Below are 12,261 nucleotides of genomic sequence, written 5' to 3' on the forward strand. Positions count from 1 at the left end.
GATATCCTGGAAGCCAAGGAAATAGGCTCCCTAGGAGGACCCTGAGGATGCAGAAGTCTAATTGTGGAAATGAAAATCCCATTGTAGAGGTTTAGGAGAGGCTGGGAAGGGAAAGGCGGAGATGATGAGTATAGGTAGCTAAAGTGACTTTTTTTTACTATAAATGTATTTTTTATTGGTGTTCAATTTGCCAACATATAGAATAACACCCAGTGCTCATCCCATCGAGTGCCCCCCTCAGTGCCCGCCACCCAGTCATCCCCACCCCCCGCCCACCCCCCCTTCCACCACCCCTAGTTCCTTTCCCAGAGTTAGGAGTTAAGGTGACTTTTTTTTTTTTAAAGATCTTATTTCTTTATTTGAGAGGAGACAGAGCACAAGGGGTGGAGAGGCAACGGAGGGTGACGGAGAGGGAGAAGCAGATGGCAGGCTGAGCAGGGAGCCCTACTTGGGCCTCAAACCCAGAGATCCTGACCTGAGCCCAAGGCAGCTGCTTAACCACCTGAGCCACCCCAGCGCTCACGAAGGTGACTTTTTAAAGATTTTCTCTTGGAAATAATCTAAACTTTGCAGGAATAGAATATAGAAATCCAACATACCTTTTATTCCTATGCCTCAGTTTTCAATATGCCACATTTGATCTCTCTCTATCTCTGTCTCTTTCTTACTCTTTCTCAGTCTCTCAGGCACATATACACACAATTTGCATGTAGTATGTCCCGCTATAGGTAAAGGTTTCAGTGGTACCTTACTTAAGGCTCTGCCTTAAGTACAGTACAATTATCAGATTCAGGACATTTAACCTCTATACTATACTTTTATGTAATCTAAACTCCAGAGTCCAATTTTGTCAATTTTCCCAAAAATGTTTTTTTTTAAGATTTTATTTACTGATTCATGAGAGAACCAGAGAGAGAGGCAGAGACGTTGGCAGAGGGAGAAGCAGGCTCCATGCAGGGAGCCTGATGCGGGACTACATCCCAGGACCCAGGATCACACCCTGAGCCAAAGGCAAATGCTCAACCACTGAGCCACACACGTGCCCCCCAAAAATATTCTTAATGTCATACTTATTCCTCCAGTTCATAATCCAGTCCAGAATCAAATGTTGCATTTATTTATCCTGCTTCTTCTTTCTTGTTTAAGACAGAGGAGTTCCCTACTCTCTCATGGCCTTGACAGTTTCAAGAATAGGGCCAGTTATTCTACTGAATAGTACTCAATTTGGATTTGTTTGATGTTTCCTTACAATTAGATTGGCATTATGCATCTCTGGCTAGAATACTGTATAAGGGATTTTGTGTAATTTCAAAGCATCACACTTGAAAGTATACAATCTCTGTGTGCCTCCCACTGGCGGTGTTAACTCTCATAATGCCAACAAGGCGTTATGTGATGTCTCCACTGCAGACTTACAATCCCCACCACCCCTACCCTACAACTAATAAGCAATCTGAAGGCAGACAAGTTGAGATAATGCAAATATTCTGCTTTCATTAAAGTCCCCCCTCCATATTTAGTATCCTTTGGCAACTCCTGTCCAAATAAACTTTTAATGTATTGGTTGCAAAATGATTTTCCAATGGTAGCACTCTCTACACATTTGTCCATTGGAATTTTGCTTTAAGAAAGATCTTCCCAGGTGCCTGGGTGGCTCAGTCCGGTTGAGTGGCTAAAGGTCTGCTTTGGGTTCAGGTCTTGGTCTCAGGGTCCTGGGATGGAGCCCGCATTGGGCTCCCTTCTCAGCGAGGAGCCTGCTTCTCCCTCTCCCTCTGCCTGCAGCTCACTCTGCTTGTGCTTTCTCTCTTTCTCAAATAAATAAAATCAGAAAGAAAAGAAAGAAAGAAAGAAAGAAAGAAAGAAAGAAAGAAAGAAAGAAAGAAAAGAAGGAAAGAAAGAAAGAAAGAAAGAAAAGAAGGAAAGAAAGAAAGAAAGGAAAGAAAGGAAAGAAAAAAAAGAAAAAAGAAAAAAGAAAAATAAAAGAAAAAGAAAGAAAGAAAAGAAGAAAGAGAAAAATTCATCCATTCTTCTCTTTCTGATTATCTATTTTAGAAATAGGGATCCCTGGGTGGCTAAGCTGTTTAGCGCCTACCTTAGGCCCAGGGTGTGATCCTGGAGACCGGGGATCAATTCCCACATTGGGCTCCCTGCATGGAGCCTACTTCTTCTGCCTGTGTCTCTGCCTCTCTCTCTCTCTCTCTCTCTCTGTGTGTGTCTCTCATGAATAAATAAATAAAATCTTTAAAAAAATAAAAATAAAAATGGTTATAAGTGAAAACTGACAGGAATGTGATGCTAACTGAATATAGAGTTTAAAGTGGTACACAGGCAAGGAAGAAGTGGAAGGACTGGCCAAGTGAGGCCATTCTGGGTAGTTCTAAGTAGTTGTGTCCATTAGAGAACTCACCTGTGTTTCAAGTGTTATGCTAGGTACACTGCCAGCATCATTTCTAATTTCCCCAGGCACTGGGCCCAATACACCTTTATCATGTACATATTATCATTATGTTTGTACATATGAGGCTCAGATCATATGATTCAAATTCATATTAAAATCCACAGCAATAAGCAAAGATGTAGTGAGTGGTAGGTTTGAGAAGGGAAATGTTTAAGGCACCAGGGTAGTAGGTGTACAGCCTAGCAAGTGGCAGGCAGTGGGGAGGACACTTGGGAGTGGGGAGACACCTGTCATTTGAGCAAGTGGTTTTTTTAATTTGGTACAATATTTTAAAGAACAATATAGAAATATTGATCAAACAGGTAGCATAAAGATTCTTATGAAGTAAATTTTCCTCTAGAACTGATTTCTTAAAAAAAAAAAAAGATTTTATTTATTTATTTGAGAGAGAGTGAGAGACAGCAGGAGCAGAGGGAGAGGCAGAGGCAGAGGGAGAAGCAGCTCCCCCACCAACAGCAGGGAGCCCAGTGCAGGGCTCCCTCCATCCCTGAGATTATGACCTGAACTAAAGGCAGATGCTCAACCAACTGAGCCACCCAGGCACCCCAAGAACCATGCCCCTATAAAAGTATTCCAACAGGGACACCTGGGTGGCTCAGCAGTTGAGCATCTGACTTTGGCTCTGGGCATAATGCTGGGATCCGGGATGGAGTCCCATATTGGGCTCCTGGCAGGTAGTCTGCCTCTCCCTCTCTGTTTTGTTTCTCATAAATAAGCAAATTTTAAAAAGTATTCCAACAAACTGAAAATGGTCATAATTTAGAGTGTGGAATATCAACAATTTTTTAAAATTGATAAATAAACACTGTACATAGCCTCATCACATATCAGGTCAAGCTTTCTTTAACAATGAGTTTGTTTATTTATTTGAGAGAGAGAGAGTAAGGGAAAGTACAAGGTGGGGAGGAAGGAGGAGGAACAGAGGGAGAGGGAGAAGTAGACTCCCAGCAAGACCCTGGGGCATGACCTCAGCCAAAAGCAGTTGCTCAACCAACTGAGCCACTCGGGTACCCCTACCAATGAGTTGAAATACATAATGTAGGATCCCTGGGTGGCGCAGCGGTTTGTCACCTGCCTTTGGCCCAGGGCGCAATCCTGGTAGACCCAGGATCGAATCCCACATCGGGCTCCCGGTGCATGGAGCCTGCTTCTCCCTCTGCCTGTGTCTCTGCGCCTCTCTCTCTCTCTGTGACTATCATAAATAAAAAAAATTAAAAAAAATTAATAAATAAATACATGATGTATATTCCCCAAAGAATAAAAGTATTACTCTTAAAACCTAGGGGGAAAGGTCAAAATAAAAACAAATTCCTGGCAATGCATCCACTTCAACTTTAGGCCATCCCTTTCTTATATGCTTTCATTTGAAATAAAAGCCAATCAGAAAGATCAAATTACTTAAATAAAGAACCGCTAATGTCCTTGGCATATACTGATTTCATTAATTCCTTAAGCCCTTGGTATATATTGATTTCATTAATCCCTTAATTGTCAATGTGCTCCAGGCAAAGACCACCAGGAATACACATGCAGTTGAATAAGGTGGTTTATTACTCATTACACAAGATGAACTTATGCCATGGGGGAACCATGAGGTGCCTCAATATGAGGGTTTTGACATGTTATAGGATGTGTTGGGGTTGTTTAGTGACCTTGTGGAGGGTTTCAGCAAGCAACTTTTTCTCTGCATTATATCCCTGTGTGGAGTCAGGGGTAATTTTATGATTTACTATATTTTTTAAAGATTTATTTGAGAGAGAGAGAGAGTGAGAGCATGTGCAAGCAGGGAGAGAGAGGGAGAGAGAGAGAGAGAAAAAATCCTCAAGCAAACTCCCCACTGAGTAGGGAGCCTGATGTGGGGCTCACTCCCAGGACTCTGAGATGATGATCTGAGCAGAAATCAAGAGTCAGATGCTTGGCCAACTGAGCCATCCAGGGGCCCCCGATGATTCAATATCTTAATTAATCTCTCTGGAAGGATAGAAGTCCAGACAGAGAGCATGCCTAAAACTGGTAAAAAATAATAATAAAATAAAATAAAATAAAATAAAAGGCAGTCCACTTGGTATCATCGAAGACAGGCATCTTTGTTTCTTTTTGTGGTTAGGATAATATTCACATTTTTGCCTCTGATCAGATATGATTAGAGAGTATTTTTGTCTTGATTATTGACACAGGATGACCCTGTGTGATGGTGATGTTCTAGGAAACTGTTTATATTCAACCTAAGAACACCAGTGCCTACCTATGATTCTCAGGCTAACTCATGGCAACACAGGCATCATACATAGCAACATCGAGCTCTTGGATGTCAGGGCTGCTTTTGTCTTTCGAGGTGCTAAAATATAATAAAATAGAGACTAGGTTTGAAAATCTCCCAAGCAGGGATCCCTGGGTGGCGCAGCGGTTTGGCGCCTGCCTTTGGCCCAGGGCGTGATCCTGGAGACCCGGGATCGAATCCCACATCGGGCTTCCGGTGCATGGAGCCTGCTTCTCCCTCTGCCTATGTCTCTGCCTCTCTCTCTTTCTCTCTCTGTGACTATCGTAAATAAATAAAAATTTAAAAAAAAAAAAAAAAAAAAAAAGAAAATCTCCCAAGCAAACCTAACAATTAGCCACATAAGCAAATTAAATTAACTGATGCCATGAACATCAGCAAAACTTAGGTTATTTCTTACAAATGTGTCTGGTTTTCATAAATGAAGCATATCTTTCCAATATGGTATAAGAGTCACTTAATCAACCCCCAGCCACCTGGAAACCTCCATTGTAAGAACCAATCATTGTAAAGGGCAGGTTCCTCACTATCATTTTAGAAACCACCCTGTAACACTAAAGCCCTGAACCTCAGACCACATTTGCCCTTGAATTTTCCTTCTTTATGAACAGTTTGCTTCTTACTCACGAAAATATTTATATTGACTTTTTGGTAAAAATTTGTGTGCAGCGACTGGCGCCAGAAGTGGGATTTGGAAAAGACCCCGAGGAACCCGGAGTCCAGTGAGTAACTGAGTGCTGTACGTGTGGAGTCCGTAGTACTCACTGCTTCCTTGCTGATCCTGGAGTTCCAGGTGATCTCTCCCAAATCCAAGCTCCATTCCCTGTGTGGTGACCTCTGCAACTGACTGAGCAACTTCCTTGCTTTGTTGGTAAGTCACACTCCTGTCTGTAAGGAGAGAATGCCCTTGCTTTCCTGGGTTTAGGGGCAGTGGAATATTCCTGGGTTCTCCGCTGATTTGTTGTCTTAGGAAATGGGTTCCACCTAATCCAAAACTTGGAGCAGGATCTTGTGCCTTTTTGAAAAATGGGTAAACTTGTGGATAGTTTGAAGTTGCAGCAGCCACTTTGGGGAAGCATTAATTTTGATAAGTAAGTCTGTTTCAGGGATACTCTTAAAAAGAGAGAATCCAGGGGCACCTGGGTGGCTCAGTGGTTGAGCATCTGTCTTTGGGTCAAGTCAAGATCCCGGGGTCCTGGGATTGAGTCCCACATCCAGCTCCCTGCAGGGAGTCTGTTTCTCCCTCTGCCTAAGTGTCTGCATCTCTGAGTCTCTTATGAATAAATAAATAAAATCTAAAAGAAAGAGAATCCCAAACCTCTCCAAGACAAAGGAATGCATTCTCTTATTAGTATACAAAAATTTCTAAAAAAAAAAAAAAAGCTCCGAAAATAGGTTCCTCGAAAAATATAACAGTATATTAAAAAGCTTTACTGAAGGGACACCTGGGTGGCTCAGTGGTTGAATGTCTGCCTTTGGCTCAGGGCATGATCCTGGGGGTCTAGATGGAGTCCTGGATCCAGTGCCGCCTGGAGTCACAAGTCCTGCATTGGGCTCCTTGCTGGGTGGAGGGGTAGGGGCGGAGGGGGGCTACTTCTCCCTCTGCATATGTCTCTGCCCCCCCCCCGCCCCCCCCGCATGTGTGTTTGTGTGTGTGTGTGTGGTGTCTCATGAATAAATAAATAAAATCTAAAAAAAAAAAAAAAAAAAAAAGCTTTAATGAAAACCTGTACCCATCCCAGCAGTTAAGCTTAACTTATACCATCTGCCAAAAACACAGTTTGGACCCAGCTATTTTTTTTAAAGAATTTATTTATTTATTCGTGACAAGCAGAGAGAGAGAAAGAGACATAGGAAGAGGGAGGAGAAGCAGACTCCATACAGGGAGACTGGATTCCAAGACTCCAGGATCATGCTCTGAGCCAAAGGCAGCCACTCAACCACCTAGCCACCCAGGCGTCCCCAGCTATTTTTTTGAATTTTGAATTATTATACCTGACACATGGCTAACATTTGTAGATGGTTGCTGTAATATTTGCATTGGGCATTTATGTATACCTATGTATGGATATATATTATTGTGCACTAAAACTGCTGATGTTAGCCTTCTGTGGGCCATTTCAGGTGATCTCAAGGAGATATTGAAAACAAACTGGGAAAAAGTTTAAGTGGAGGCATACAAGCAATATTTTTCAAAATCAGATATGACAGAAACATATGTTAAAATGATCTGAGGGTCTTTCACATGTCTCTGTGGAACTTAGTAAGCCTTCATCTCTACAACCAAACAAATTATACCTTGTATGACCAAGTATTGGTCAGAGACAGTTTGCAAGTACCACTCTCCCTTTGCCTTCTTCCTATGTATAATCTGCAACAGCGAACAAGCTCCGGAGCAGTTCTTCAGAGCACTTGAAATATGGTCTCTGGGTGCCTGGGTGGCTCAGGGATTGAGCATCTGCCTTATCTCAGGTCTCGCTCCTGGGATGGAGTCCCGCATCAGGCTCCCCAAGGGGCGCCTGTTTCTCCCTCTGCCTGTGTCTCTGCCTCTCTCTGTGGGTCTCTCATGAACAAGTAAATAAAATCTTAGAAAAGAAAAGAAGGAAAGAAAGAAAAAAAAAAGAAAAAAGACAAGCCGATCTCCTCCGGGGCTAGAGAGTCCTCAGTAAGACGGGGATCAAAGCATTTACTAAGATATTTGCAGGTTGGCTTTCTTTCAGCTGGCATGATGTATATGTGATATTTTTTAAAGAGCTCTATTTAATAACCAAAAAGGGGGGAATGTCTGTATAAATTATATCTCAGCGACACCTGGGTGGCGCAGGGGTTGCGCATCTGCCTTTGGCTCAGAGGGTGATCCCAGGGTCCTGGGATGGAGTCCCGCATGGGGCTCCCTGCACGGGAGCTTCTCCCTCCCGCCTACGTCTCTGTCTCTCCTGAGTAAACAAACAAATAAATGATCTTTTAAATAAATGAATTCTTTCTCTGTCAGAACTGTAGACGCAAACCCAGATGTGTTTCAGGCATGCAAGACCCGAGATCATCTGTGACTACAAGCCGCGATTTCTCTGGATCCCTAACGCCGGGAGCGCGAGCCCAGCGGCGGGGCGGGGGCAGCACAGCGCCCTCCGCGGAGCCCGACCCCTCCGGCGCGCGCCCGGCTCGGGGCTCGGGGCTCGGGGCTCCGGGCTCGGTGCTCCACGCTTGATGCTCGGTGCTCGGCGCCGGCCCTGGCTGCCCCCCGCGCGGTCCGCTGCCCCCTGTCGGCTCGCGTCCGCCCCGGCCCCCCCGGCCCCCCCGGCCCCCCCGCTTGCACGGCCGCAGGTTCCAGCCCGCAGAGCCCGGCTGGCGCGTCCCGGCCGCGGGGACTCGGTGGCGCAGAGCCGGGGTGTTCTGCGGGCTTCGGCCCTCTTCGCTCAGCGGGGTGTTTGGTTCGCGGCCCCAGCGGAGCCGCGAAACCCGGGGGCCGGGGGTGGGGCCGGCCGGGGCCCTGGGGGGCCGCCCTGCTCCGGTCCCCGCCGCCGGTTCCTCGGCGCCACTTTCGCCAGCAGCGTCCGGATGCGGACTGCGGGGCCTCCAGCCAGCCCAGGGCACCGTCGCGGCCCCCGGGTCGGGCCCTGGCCCCGCCCAGGGCCGCCAGCGCCGGCCTTGTGGTGCCCGCACTTCCCAGCCCTCCCGGAGCCGCCCTCCGGCCGGGACGCGAGCCGCCGGCGCGAGTCACAGCTCGGACCCGGGCCGCGTCTCGGCGTCTGCCAGCGGGGACGCTTCTCAGCCGCAGCACCGCCGGCCGCACAGCGCGGGTTCTCGCGGCCAGCACCGCCGCTCTGGCCCCGTTGGCATCTCTCCAGCCACGCCGCCCGGGCCCTGTCAAGGTGCAGCTTCCCTCCTGTCACCGACCGGCTCTCTCGGGGGCGGCTGCGCGGCGCTCGGTCCCCGAGCCGGTCGAGACGAGCCCGCGCGCTCCCTTTCCCCGCGAGCGCGGCGACGTCCCCGCCTGCCCCCTCCCCCGACCTTAGGACGGGCACCGCTGGAGCCGCGGGGCTCGGTCTCGGGGGCTCCAGACCTCGCCGTCCTCGTCGACTTCTTCCCTTTAGCAAATGTGGACTGCGCGGCGCGGGGCGCGGGATTTCCTGGTCGCCGCAAGTCGGGCTCGGTCGCTCCACAGCTTGTACAAATCGGGGAAACCGGCGAAGGACATTTCTCAGCCGCAGCAGATCCCGCTTAGGGAGATCAAGGGCTTTGCCACGCCCGCGACACCTTAGGAAAAGGAGTCCACGTGGACTCTGGGCAAATCGGTATTTAATCCTGCCTTGGAGATTTCTCCCTCCCACCAGATCCCAGTTTAGAGATTAGCATAAGGCTGGGAGCTTTAGCTGAGCCCCACTTTTCCAGGTGCAGTGAGTCCCAATGAACCGTGCCTGGGATAGCTAAGATCCCGGGAATTCAAGTCAAGAGAGAATATGTCCAGATTTTCCAGGACGCTGTGCCTGTTTCTGAGGCCTGTCGTTACTCGAAGGTAGCAAAGTGTGGTTTGGAAACAAGTACCCTTGTTGTTGGGTCCCACAGAAGTACGAGTCTATCGGCAAAACCCATTCTCTTGTCCTGTTTAGCTGGTTTTCTATGGTTTTGCTTAGAATTTCTTGCTATAGAAAGCCCACCTTGGCCATGCTTTTTTTTTTAATTTATTTATGATAGTCAGAGAGAGAGAGAAAGAGAGAGAGAGAGAGGCAGAGGGAGGAGCAGGCTCCATGCACCAGGAGCCCGACGTGGGATTCGATCCCGGGTCTCCAGGATCACGCCCTGGGCCAAAGGCAGGCGCTAAACCGCTGCGCCACCCAGGGATCCCTTGGCCATGCTTTTTATCACTAAATCCAGAAGCCCACATCAACAGACTACAAAAACTTCACACTCATACGAACTTTTGGAAAATTCGGACTTTGCTGTTTTTGATTGTCAGGCTCACAGAAGTCGATGTGTATTTGCTAAAGCCCTTTCTGATTTGCAGCAAGCTCTGGGGTGTTCCGCCTGAGTTATGGTTGCATCCTTAAGCTCTTAGAAGTCGATGTGTGCTGGCAAAGCGATTTTTAAATCCTACCAATGCTGGATTTGCCATGGGAGAGACCCTGCCCCCATTTACTAAATCCCCTGGAAGTTGATATAAATTGGGGAAAATATTGTCTTCTTCGTAGCTACTTCTGTAAATCTAGATTTATCTGCATCTCTGTTTATTATGCCATCAAAGTCGGTGTATATGGACAAACTCTATTTCTTAGTCATAATAAGTGAGGAGTTAGAAACGAGAGGTCGGTCCAGCATTTATTACACGAAATCCTGTAAAATCGGTATATACCGCTGAAAACAGCTTCTTCATCGTGAGAAGTTTCGGCGGTGCAACAGAGCCTGCCTTGTCTAGTCATTCCTAGGAGTCATGTTTTTGTAATAGGAAGTTTGAACTTCTTTGTGTTTTTTATTCTAGAGTCCAGTAGAAGACAGCGTCCACTGGCTGAAAAGATTCCTTGTGCACAAATTGCTCCAGGAAATCTTGATTTGGCTATGCTCTTGTTTGATGAGCCTGGAGAAGTCGATTTGTTAATCGTGGCGACGCTGTCTGCCTGTGGAGATACCTTTAGGTGGAACAAATACCGGTTTGGTTTAGTCGTTGCAGCCGTCTCTCAGATCGACCTCCTCTGGGACTGCGGGTAAGAAGACCGGATTATCGTAGGCGGCACGATTTAGACCTACTTTCTTTCGGTTTAGAACTTTGGCTTGAAAACTATCCTCTTTATGCTTTTAACACATTATACTTATTTTTCAGGTTCATTTCGGGTTTTTTTTTTTCTTTTTTGTCTGTTTCCGCTTTGATTTGATCAGGGGTCGGCGGGTTCTAGGTATCCTCACCACCTTATCTGTTTCGTTGTGTCCTCTGATTAGTTAGCGCTCAGCTTCCCCTTGTCCCTGGCCCCGCCCACCAGCCCAGGGGGGCATAAGTACCCGGGCTGTAGGAGCGCTGTCGGCTCTGCCAGTTTAATCTGTGCAAAGCTCAAGACCTGATCTGAGGCCTCCTTGGTGAAACAGCATTTTCTTGGCTGGGTGAAAAAAAATCACATGAAAAAAAGATAAAATTAAAAATTAAAAAATGAATATCACATGGACTTGTTTATTTTTTGTCACATTCAACAAGTCGATATACCCTGTGGAAAAGCGACTTCTAAAAAACAAAGTGAGAGAGACAAGAGAAAAACGACTTCTTTGTCCTACCACTTATGTGATATCCAGATTTAACTTTACATTTGCCACCTCGCTGAAAATCGTTGTATACTATTGAACTCGGTATCTTTCTGTTAAAGTCATTTTAAAAATCATATAATATCGTGTATTTCCTTCAAACATTCAAGACGTTGGTATACACTGCAGAAAAACGACTTTTAGCAAAAAAGAATTATAAATAAAAAATTAAATTAAATTATAAAGGTGAGTGAAAAAAAAAAAAACAAAAACGTCTTTTTCCTAGCCAGTTCTGAGAAATGATAATTATGTAATTGCCACGACTCTGGAACCTGTTGTATATGTATGAACTTGGAAATTTCTGCCAATAATGTAAAAAAAAATCATATCAAAAAAACAGAAAATAAATGAAACTATAAATAATAAAAATAAATAAGTAAAATAAATATTGCATGAACTTGTTTATTTTTTCTCACATTCAACAAGTCGGTATACACTGTGGAAAAACGACTTTCAGCAAAAAAAGAATTATAAATAAAAAATTAAATTAAAGTATAAAGGAGAGAGAGTGAAAAAAAAAACCAAAAACGTCTTTTTCCTAGCCAGTTCTGTGAAATCATGATTAAATTATGTGATTGCCACGTCTCTGGAACCTGTTGTATATGTGTGAACTTGGATATTTCTGCCAATAATGTAAAAAAAAATCATATCAAAAAAACAGAAAATAAATGAAATTATAAATAATAAAAATAAATAAGTAAAATAAATATTGAATGAACTTGTTTATTTTTTCTCACATTCAACAAGTCGGTATACACTGTGGAAAAACGACTTTGTGTAAAAAAAGAATTATAAATAAAAAATTAAATTAAATTATAAAGGAGAGAGTGTGAAAAAAAAACCAAAAACGTCTTTTTCCTAGCCAGTTCTGTGAAATCATGATTAAATTATGTAATTGCCACGTCTCTGGAACCTGTTGTATATGTGTGAACTTGGAAATTTCTGCCAATAATGTCAAAAAATCATATCAAAAAAACAGAAAATAAATGAAATTATAAATAATAAAAATAAATAAGTAAAATAAATATTGCATGAACTTCTTTATTTTTTTTCACATTCAAAAAGTCGGTATACCCTGTGGAAAAACGACTTTCAGCAAAAATAGAATTATAAATAAAAAATTAAATTAAATTATAAAGGAGAGAGAGTGAAAAAAACAACAAACAAAAACGTCTTTTTCCTAGCCAGTTCTGTGAAATCTGATTAAATCGTGTAATTGGCACCACTCTGGAAGTCGTTG

At 44.7% G+C, this 12,261-nt stretch overlaps 1 long non-coding RNA gene across 1 annotated transcript; it reads left to right on the top strand.

The window, feature by feature from the left end:
• The first annotated feature begins 5,242 nt into the window (after positions 1-5,242).
• Positions 5,243-12,046, top strand: LOC118354404 (uncharacterized). The gene is made up of 2 exons (XR_004814830.2): positions 5,243-5,607; positions 10,213-12,046. It is a non-coding gene; the product is annotated as an uncharacterized LOC118354404 (long non-coding RNA).
• The last annotated feature ends 215 nt before the right edge of the window (positions 12,047-12,261 follow it).

Source organism: Canis lupus, chromosome 4 (genome assembly GCF_003254725.2).
Source record: "Canis lupus dingo isolate Sandy chromosome 4, ASM325472v2, whole genome shotgun sequence".
In the NCBI taxonomy this organism is placed as follows: Eukaryota; Metazoa; Chordata; class Mammalia; order Carnivora; family Canidae; genus Canis; species Canis lupus.